We start from the raw sequence: 10849 nt of genomic DNA, 5'->3' as shown, positions 1-10849 counted from the left end.
GCTCTCCGGGCTCAGCCCCGCGCTCCGGGCTCGGCCCCGCGCTCCGGGCTCGGCCCCGGGCTCGGCCCCGCGCTCCGGCGCCGCTGGCGGGGCTGCCGCGCCCCCGCGCGTCCGCCGCTCCCGCTCAGACACAGCTCCGCTGCTCGGGAGCGGCTGCGCCGGAGCTGTTTTTCCAAGTTCCACAAAACACACCTAAAACATTCGCATCTCAAAATAGCAAGGGAGGGGTTGCGTTTCCCTGTATTTCCAGGCTGGCACGGACCGTCGGCGGGGTCATCTGCCCGCTGGTCATTCCTGCTGCAAACATTCCTGATGCTGCCCAGTCCCACTCCTGGAAACACAGGAGAAAGGAGAGCTTTGTGCAGAAAGAGCTTTGCGTGAGGCTGATTGACTCGAGATGAATTGAGCCTGAAAAGGTCATGGATGCATGAGTTACATCAGGGAACATCTGGCACCAAAAGCTTCTCTGTTCTGGGGCTTGGTGAGGACACTTGATGAACCCAGAGCAAACATCTGAAGGGATTGAGAGTCCTAAACCTCCTAGGTGGTCTCAGGGTGGCAAATAAACAACTTCAGCCTTTAAAATTAGTGCAAGTGAGAGGGGGAAAAAGTTTCATAGCTGAGTCCATTCAGAAAAAATATATTAAAAGATAAAGAATATATTCAGTTGCCCACTGGTCTGCATTGGCAATAAATCATCTGCACAGGATAGGAGAGGCTTTCCAGGTCTGGAAGACATCTCTCTCCAGGCTGTTTGGTCACTTTACACTTTGCATTTTTTAACATGCTGTAGAGGTACTGGCACAGACTGCCCAGAGAAATTGTGGCTGCCCCATCACTGGAAGTGTTCAAGGCCAGGCTGGATGGGGCTTGGAGCAACCTGGGATAGTGGAAAGCATCCCTGCCCATGGCAGGGGCTGGAAAGAGATGAGCTTTGAGGCCCCTTGCAACCCTGGCCATTCTGTGATTCTGTGATTGCCAGGTGTGTCAGACACAGGCAGAAAAATCAGGTACCCTGAGAGTCTGAGCAGGGTGGGAGGAAACAGCAGAGATGTGCCAAGGAGAGGGCAGGTCCAGATGGCTCCAGGAGCTGCACACAGGTGAGAACAAGCACAGGTGTGTGCGGGAGGTTCTGGATCCCTGTGTCTGTTAAGGAACCTGTGAGCCCAGGGAACAGCGAGGGGCTCCTGGAGGGCTCGGCTCCTGTGGGAAAGAGCAGAGGTCTCAGCTCTTTGGGAAGCCAGCGGAGGAACCGGGATGGGTCCCCTCAGCAGCACTGGGCAGGCTCCTGTCCTGCTGGTGAGGATCAACCACCAAAACCTCCCAGCAGGGAACGAGGTGGTAAGAGAGAGACTTCTCCTGAAGTATCACAGGCAAGAGAGATAAACCACAAACACAAACAATTAGGAAGAAGCACATCTGTCATGTTCTTGATGCTGTCGGAATGAGAATCCATCTGGGACAAGAGCCAGCCCTGCCTCCCTGGGAATTATGTATTTTTTCTTTTTAAATATTGTATGACATCCATCTCTAGAGCTGTGTGTTGTTTGTGCTGGCACGTGGGTGTGTATTTCTGAAGGCTCCCCATATTAACACAAGATCTATAGTCTCATTTTAGAAAATTTGTGGCTATAAAAATATATTCTGGGTTTGACTGAGTGTTTTTCCCTTCCTTCCTGAAACTCTGGAGCCACGTAAAATAGCTTCATAAAACTTGTAGGGCTTTTTAAACTAGAAGTTACTGCATTGCCTTGCTTTTCAAAATGCACTCTTGATTTTAAGTGTTGGGATATTGTTTGCTTTTAAAATAGTGAATGCTGGAAAGTTGCTCTAAATTCCTTTTTTATTTCGTTGCTTACTGAGAAAAATCCCATTATACCAAAGGGAAATGGGAATAAAGCATTTCATAAAAATATATGGTATATAACAAAAAAAGCCTCAGTCTTCTAAAATGAGTGTGCAGAAAAGGGGCAGAATTCTTTCAGCATTATCCCTTGAGTAAATGCCCTCCCTTGGGAACACAGTGGTGCCCAAAGGAGTGTGAGCCCCTCCCCAGCCCCAAAACGTCCCTTCCCTGGTGATGGCTGCTCAGGGCACAGACCCTGGATCCCGGTCCCTGGCGGTTTCTGGCTCTGCCAGAGCGGGGCTGCTGCCGGCCAGCCCCTGCCCGGCCCCGGAGGGACAGGAGGGACAGCGCAGTGCCACTGCGGCAGCTCTGCAGCTGCTCCCGCCTCTGCTCCCACCCTGCGGGGACAGGCACCGGGCTCAGCAGCAAAGGGACTCAGCCCTCGGGCCAGGCTCCGGCTCCTCTCACCCCTCTCCTTTCAGTCACTTTGTGAAGGGCTGGAGTGAGAGTATGCGAGCAGCCAGCAAGCAGCTCCAGTTCAAAGGACTCGGGAAAACCCTTTTTCCAATCAGGCAATTTGTAATTTCAATTGCTAAGTGTTTCCCTTCCATTCCTTGGCACTCTAGCACCGTCTGAATTGGCTTTCTCAGCACTTTAGGAAGGCTTCTGTTACATTATGTAAGATTTAACAGCCATCACTTCTCCAAAAGTAATACAGAAAAGTGTTTTTTATGACACAAGAGGGAGATTTCTCATTTGGGAAGCTGATTCTTTGTTATTTTCAAATGACTGCTTTGGTGCAACTTCAATCTAATAAATAATATTTTTACTGAAAAAACGAGGAGAAATTTTGTTGATATTTTGATAAATGGAAATGCCTGCTGAAAGGAAATTAAATTTGTCTTTTTGTCTTTATAGGTGCATATCATATACATTTGTGTGTCAGATATAAGGACCCCTCAGCTCACTGCCTGCATTCACAGAAGCACAGGATGGGTAAGGCTGGAAATGACCGTGGTGGGGTCACCTGGCCCAGCCCCTTTTGTGCCTTTCTGGAGCTGAGCAATCTGGTCATTAAGCCTCCAGGAAGGGCTCGTTCGTCCCAGCTTTGCTCTGCCTGTGCTGTCCCGCATGGAGCTGACAGATAATTGCTCACCCAGCTCTGCCACAGACCCAGCCCAGGAACCATCCCAGGCTTTCCAATCTCTCTGGGGGATTTCCTTTTCTCTCCATGACCGTTTATTCACCCATTAATTCACCCACTGGCCTTTCACATGGACACACTGTCCCTTTGCTGGGAGCAGTGGGGCCCTCCATGGGCCCCACAGCCTTTGCACTGGTCTGCCTGGGCAGGGAGCTTCTCGCCATCCCTAAAATATTAATTACAGGCAGCGAGAAGAGGTGTTGCTTTGCTCTCCTGAAGCTGTTTAGCCATTTCCATGGAAAAAGCACTCTGGGAGCTGCTGGGTTGGTGATGACTTTCCCGACAGTGATTGAGTGCTCTGATAAGAAGCAGGAGTTTGTTGCTACCTCATTTGCTGTGCCGGGCTCCTTCTCTGCAGCACTTAATACTGTTCTGCCAGACCAAGCAGTAAAAGAAGTGGAAAACAGAAATATACTTGGAAATTACCATCACCTAAGAGCACAGCCCATGGCTGTGCTTTCTTTGAATTACCCTAGACTCCGTGTTGGGGAATTGCTTTCTGTGATGGAAAACTGCTTGCCGAGGCCCTGGGACCCTGAGTGACTTCTGTGCCTCTGCAGTCGTGAGAGCAGAGGAGAGAAGTGTGAAAACCAGGACAATAAACGGGAAGGGCAAGTTCTCCCTGAACTGATTGAGCACTGAGCTGGCTGACTAATGTTTCCTAATTATCTCTCCAAGTGGAAAAGGGGGAAAGCCAGGAGCTGTGGGGGGCTCACACAGCTTCATGGCTGCACAGTGTAAATTAGTCCTCATTTTTGAGCAATCTATTTCTGCATGGCACCTGTTCTTGCCATCACTCCTCGGCTGTCTTTCTTCACAAGCTGGTTTGTCTGTTTTATTTCTCCCTCATGGAAACTCATTTATTATTTTACATTAGTGTGTGAAGCCTTGAAGCATCTCTTTGTGCATTTAAAGCAGGAGGAGAAGCCTCCCTCGGTGACATTCCTCAGTGCAGGGCTGGCTCTCAGCCTCGCTGAGCAGCTCTGAGGTTCAGGATGGGGTGGTTTGGTCAAACCCATGGTAATGAGCAAAGTGTTTAATCACCAGCTGGGCCTCTCACGAGCACTGAATGGGGAATCACGGAGCAGAAGAGTTTCCAGAAGAGGAACCTGCTGCAATCCTGCCAGTGGTGGAATTGGGACCGCAAAGAGCTGAATCTGGGGCGCACAGGGGAAGCGCTTCACCCACCAAACACCCTGGGACATCCTGTCACAGCACACAGAGCAGCTGCTTACCAAGGGGGCAAAAATCAGAAGTGACATTGCATATGCACAGGGTACAGAGGAAGGCAGCAGAAAACAGCTTTACCTTCTATGGGGACTACCTGAAAAGGAGAAATACTGACTGCTCCTGGAATTCAGAGACTTTAGGGAGAGCTCTGCACCTGTGGAGAGGAGGGAGCCCCTCCAGAGGAGGAGCAGACCTTGCAGCAATGGCCCTGGGCTCCTTGTGCCTTACTCCCTGTAGGAGCACAGAGGAACTCTGCACTCACATTACCCGGATTATCCAACTTGCACCTTTATGTCGTGTCCTCTGCCCACTGAGATTTGGCCCTTGCTGCATGCCCAGCCTCTGTGCTGCTGAGCTCTCCACCCTGAGTCTGCCAGCAATGACAGAATCCTCCAGCATCTCCCCTGACTCCGCATTCCTTGGCTCGTGCCCGCGGTTCGTGTGCCAGCTCTGCTGCTCCGTTAATGTGCCGAGGAGGGTTCCTCTCAGCAGGCACAGCGGCACCCAGGGCTCTCCTAATGGGCATCAACGGGCCAGAAAGGAAACAGCCATGGGGCTCTGCAGCATCCACTCCCTCAGGACCGGCTGGACCCACCCCCCTTCCCCCACAGCAGGAAAATCCTGGGTTAATCCATGGCCAGAAATTCTGGGTTAACTCACCGAGCTCCTCCTCTCCCTTCCCCTGGAAAATCCGTTACCCCAGAAGTCTCAGAGCGAGTCCTGCTTCTCCAGGGAATGTGACAGACACTAGCCAGTGCTAACACAGCACTGAGAGAGGAGCAGGAGTCACCCAAGGTCCTGCTTGGATTGTTTCTGAGCTGGCAGAGGGGGAATGGAAGATAAGAAGGAAGAAGATGTGAAATCAAGGTTTTAAAGGCCATGGGCAATGAGGCAAGTCAGAAGGAATAATAAGAGCCCTGTCTGCATTAGGACTTCACTTACAAATAACTTCTGGAGGGTGGCTCTGGGATCACTGTGATTTCATACCCGATTAAACCGTGCTGCAGAGTCCTGGAGGCAGCTTATAAACACGATTTCTGCTGTGTACTGCTCACAGTCATGATACTCCAAACACATCTACTAATTATGTTTCCTCTGGTGAAGTGCTGTCTCAGCGTAACCAGGCTGGGGTGTGCTGGCTGGGCAGGGTGGGGGCACAGGGGTGGCCCAGACCCTCTGTCCCCCCAGCCCAGCTGGCACGGGATGGAGCTGTCCGCCGGCCCCAGCAGCCCCACACCGCATAACGAGCAAAGGGATTTCCCAGGCTTGACCTTGGGTCTCCAAAATCCAGTGTACTCAGCTAGAGGAAAGGCTCTTGGGGATGTGGGGGTGTTCAATATCCTCAAAAGCTCCTGCAAGGGGCCAGGTGCCCATGTGGGGAGCGACACCTCAGCCCCACGGCTCAGAGGGGAGCTGGCCTGATGCTATCACGCGTGTCAGGCTTGCTCACATTCAGCAGATTACTTTAGAATTTGCATTCAGGCAATGGGAGTTGAAACAGCAACCATAAACTTCATCAGCCTCATCAGCCTCGTGTATAAGGTGATTTACATGATTTCCTATTTGCACGGAGCTCCTGTTTAATTTTTCCACCCCTTATATGATCAAACATACCTACTTCCAGATGAAACGTATTTCGAGTTTAGAGGATTAACCTGCCTGCAAGAAGTGACAATGTTAACAGCTTGTTATCTCCAAAATACAATTCCAGGATCCATGCAAGCTGGAGAAACTCAGCTGTCTCCATCCCTCAGGGAATGGCATCACTTCCAGGGCTTTGAGAAAGAAGTTGCATATCCAGGACTCCCTTTTCTCCCCGTTTTCTAGCACCCAGGCCACTTAAATAGGGCTGACGTGGATCACAGAAAGCTCCTGCGTGCCGGGTTTGCTGTCCAAGGCTCCCACAGGGGTGCAGCATTGCTCCTTCTGCCCGGGGAGCGGAGCCGGGCTGCTGCCGGCGCTGCAGCTCCTCTCGCTCGGGCAGGGAGGGGCTCGCAGCTGCACCCGAGGGAAAGCAAAGGAGCAGCTTTGTAGCCAGTCTGGATAAGCCTGGTCTCCAGGAGCAGCGCACTCTAAATCACTGGAGTGGAAACCAGGATGTCATGGGCTCTGTGGCTCTTTGGAGGGCACGGAAGAGAGGTGTCATCCCTGCCTGCCTCAGTTTCCCCACACCATGTACCAGGATGGCAGTGTTGGCAGTGCAAGGACAGGGGCATTGCCAATGTTAATTAATATCAGTTTGCAAAGTGAGCTCTCAGACAGGAGATTCGTGTCCAGCATCCTGCTCGGGAATTCGCCCCTCTGCCCACAGCTGGATCCACACACAAGGAAGCACCTGGCTCGTGGCCTGCTCAAGGAGGAGGAATGGTCCCAGGTCAGCAGTGCCTTCCTGCTGCCAGGCCAGGGAGGGACCCACCCTGGGAGGGACCCAGCCTTGTGACTGCCACCCTCGGCGGGCATCCTCCATCCGCAGCGCCCGAGTGATGGGGACGAATGACTCCTTGTCTGACAGGAATGAATATTTAACACAGCCTTCCTCACACCTGCCATGCCCGGACAGCCCAGCCTGCCTTTTCCTTGGTGGGCAGAAAAGCTGCATTGATCTGCTGCTAAAAATAGGAGGCCCCAGGTTTGGAGGCAGCAGCACCAGCTCCGCCAGCGAGGCTGCGAGAGGTTCCTCGCATCTGTTGCCTGGCAGAGGCCCAAAGTATTTTTCTGGTACAAGGGGCTTTTTTTCATGCATCACCAAAGAACAGAGCTGCTATTTTTAGCTCTAATAAGCATATTTAATTTCCTACTGCCTCATTTCTACTGTTCTGTGCAAGTAGCATTTCTGAGCGTGACCCTGGGGAGCAGGTGAGGATCTTGCCTGCATCCCTTGAGCGTCCAAAGGGATGCTGTTCCCCGCAGCACCATCAAACACTGGGATGCAGTGAGGAGCAATGTACTGGGGCTGCTGCAGCGCATGTAACCCCGAGGCTCTCACCTGCACTGGCACCGTGGGGTCCCCTGGGCAGGCACCCCTCACACCCCCCAGTGCCCCCGTTCCTATCTGGGGCAGCAAAGGGCTCCCATCACACAAATAATTACCACGACATCAAAGGACATTGGCATTCCAAAGTGGCCACACTGTGCCACACCTCCCAGGCTGCCTCTGCCATCAGCTCCCGGGCACCCCGGGCTGTGCTCCCCATCAGCACCTTCAGTGGAGGGACATTCAAAGCAGCAAAGTTCCCTTTCCAGCTGTTGCTGACTTTGGTCACAAGGGGAGGGGATGCAGATGCTGAGCTGTGTTGTGTGAGAAGTAACATAAAAACATTCAGCATGTCCCTAACTCACGGTCAAGACTGAGCTGCAAACACAGCCCTGACAGCGAGACAAATAAAGACTCTGGGCTGTTCGTAACCTGGTCCTTATCCCCCCATCAACATGGCTCATCAGGCTTGTGAGACAATCTGCTACCCAGCCCAGAACCTCTGAGTAATGGCTTGCCAATGCCAAGTAATTATAATGATGTCTTGCAAGTGAAGCAGAAACAACCAAGTAAACGGATTTAAAGCAGTTTAATCGGGCTGAGTTTTCCTTGAGTTCAGCGCCATCCCAATGTTCTACCAGCCCAAACCCGAGCTTTATGAGATTTTCTTGTTGGCTTTCAGCAGCTGCCCGTCCTCTCTGGCCCTCTGCTCGCTGCCCCACCCTCACCCTGGGAGAACTTCTGCCCGTGAGGCTGGCAGAGCCCTGGAGCAGCTGCCCAGGGCAGCCTGGAGTGTCCCTCTCTGGAGACATCCCAAACCCTCCTGGACGTGTCCCTGTGTCCCCTGCTCCAGGTGACCCTGCCTGGGCAGGGCGTTGGACTGGATGATGTCCAGAGGTCCCTTCCAACCCTCTTCTGTGATTCTGCAGCCCACCCAGCCGTGTTCCTGTCCCCCACCCCTCTTGGCTGCAGCTGGGCACTGTCCCCATCCCCCAGACCCCTCTGGCACCACTCTGGATTCAAGCCCAGCTCCTGCAGGCTGAGAACTCCAAGTGTGCTGTGGATTACTACCTGGCAGGGCTTAAATGTTTGCTGCAGACATAAGCCTCGTCATGGCTGATTTTATTTATCGCTGTGTAAGTGTACTTCCAAATAAAACAGAAAGTGAACAAATAAACTGGGTGGCAGAGCCATAAACCCTGCGCCTGCTCATTCACTTGAAGAAAAGCCTACTTCAACTAATTAACCTGTGCAAGCCTTGTGCTGTTCATAAACAAGCCAGGAATTAATAGTGGTTGTTTTTTTCAAACAGCCAGCATATGCCAGTAAATCCTTATTGGGCAGCAGAAGGAAACAGCTCCCTTTTCTAGGGTAGGTACTGCACCAACAGTGGGAGGCTGAGTTCTTGAATGAGAGTGAAATATTAGAACAAGTTTCTTTCCTGCTTTTGCTGCCTGTGCTGAGCACACCTGGGATGTGCTGGAGCAAAGCTTGTGTGAGTGGAAGCTCAGCCTCCCCAGCACTGGGGATTACAGAAACAAGCACCAAAACGCGGTTTTCTGCACCAAATCTCCTCCCAGATCCAGGGGGAGGGTGGATTATGCAGCACAGCAGGCTGAGAGGAGCAGAGAGGAGCAGAGAGGAGCAGAGAGGAATGAGTGAATAAAGCTTGGATCTGTGGGCATGGGGGATGGTCACGAGAAGTGCAAGCAGCCTCCAGCAAAACCAACAGTGGGAAACGCTGGCAGGGGAAGTGCTGGGGACAGGGATGCCCTGGCCCTGCACAGCTGTGGGCAGAAGGTGTCAGGGGCTTTGCAGACCAGCCCTGGCTGTTCACTGGTCACACACACACAAAGGGAGACTTGGGAAAATGGAGAGGGGGCAGAAATACAAATCAAGGAGTAACACTTTTGAAGGAGAAATTATAAATTGCAATTTAATCACATAATCACTTTGACACTCTCAAGCAAGCTAATTTCTTCCCTTGCCTCATTTCACCCACTTGGCAAGATGAATCTTGATGAATAATGTCCTATGAATATTTAATTTTTTTATCAATTTGAATTTTTTTTTCTCCTATCCCTACCTGCTGGAAAAATCAGTTCTCTTTTCCTCTCTCACAGAGGAACACACAGAGAACAACAGCTTCTTCTTCAACTTCCATCCTCCCTTGTTTTCATCCTTTTTTTCCTCCCCTTTGGAAGGTTTTTGGCCAAGCAATGATCATTGTCATCCCCCCTTGCCCATCCTCTGCCAGCTACAAAACTGGGGCCGACCAGGGAATTTCCTCAAACCAGGACAACTTTGCAGACAGGCAAGAAAACTGATAATCTCAAACGGTTCTAAAGCAATTGGAATATTACCATATGGTTTGTGCAGGAATTGGGTGACTGAGCAGAGGGGCTCTCCCTGTCAGTGAGCACTGGCAGCAGCACCCTCACTCGTGGGTGACGGGGCTCTCACCCACGGGACCCTCGGGGTCACCTCCAGCAGCTCCTGCTCCTTTCTGCCCACAGAGGATGGTGTGCAGGCCTGTGCCAGTGCAGCTGGATGTGCCTGCAAGGGCTGACTTGGGAGCACCAACCACCTCTTGGAGCAGGAGGGAAGGATAAATGGTGCACCTGAGACCCTGTCTATTTTATTTGCTGTTTTTCTTTGTTTCTCCCAACTGTTCAATCCATTTCTGCCCAAAAACTGCCAAATTAGGAAAGTGTTTTCAAAGTTAACACTGATTTTAAGCTAGAAATCAATGCCCTTGGCTTCACACCACAATCCATCCCCACCACTGCTGCTCCCAACGAGCTGCAGGGATAACCAGACTGTACTGAGGCCATGAGAAACACCGGACTAACTTCAGCCTGGAATCCTCTGGATTTGGGGAAAGGGGAGAAACCTGAGAGCACCAGCCAGGGCTTGGATCCCCCTCCAGCCGAGCTGTTCCAGCAGCCTGGCACGTGAGCACAAGTGCTTCCCTCAAATCCATCGCCCAACATTCCAATCTGCCAACTGTTGGAGCAAGTGAGAGGCTGCAAGAGCGCTTGGCACGTGCTGCTTGTTTAAGCTGTTTATTAGAACTGACAGTCAAATCACCAGGAATCCAGCTGAAGTCAAATCACCAGGAATCCAGCTGAAACACCTCCACGGGTTTAAGGAAGGGGAAGGGAGCCTGGATGCCGTGGCACAGAGGGTTTACAGGCACCGAGGCTGCACTGAGGGCTGCACATGGGGAGGCAGCTCTGGAATGCTGCCAGCTGCTCCTGCCTCTGCCCCCTGCTCCCGTTCCCTCGGGCAGTTTGCCAGCTCAGACCCCCTCTTTCCCCCTGTGCAATGTCATTTCTCGGCCGGTCCTTGCCCTGAAGCTCTCACAGGGTGGAGTGACCCTGCACACCCAGGAGATGCTCCAGGCCACACTTCCCCTGTGCCAAGCACCTGTGGAGCACCCAGATGTTTCCTCACCTCCTATCCTCCCTCTGTGGCTGTTGCTTGTTTTAGAAATAGGCATTCATTTACTGGATCTAATCTATTCCTGCATTCAAAGCAGCTCCCCATGTCCATCACCCCCCCTCCAAACACCCCACTGGAATTCCTCCAGCCT

Source organism: Motacilla alba, chromosome 26 (genome assembly GCF_015832195.1).
Source record: "Motacilla alba alba isolate MOTALB_02 chromosome 26, Motacilla_alba_V1.0_pri, whole genome shotgun sequence".
Lineage (NCBI taxonomy): Eukaryota > Metazoa > Chordata > Aves > Passeriformes > Motacillidae > Motacilla > Motacilla alba.
Note: the sequence above shows the minus strand (reverse complement) of the source record.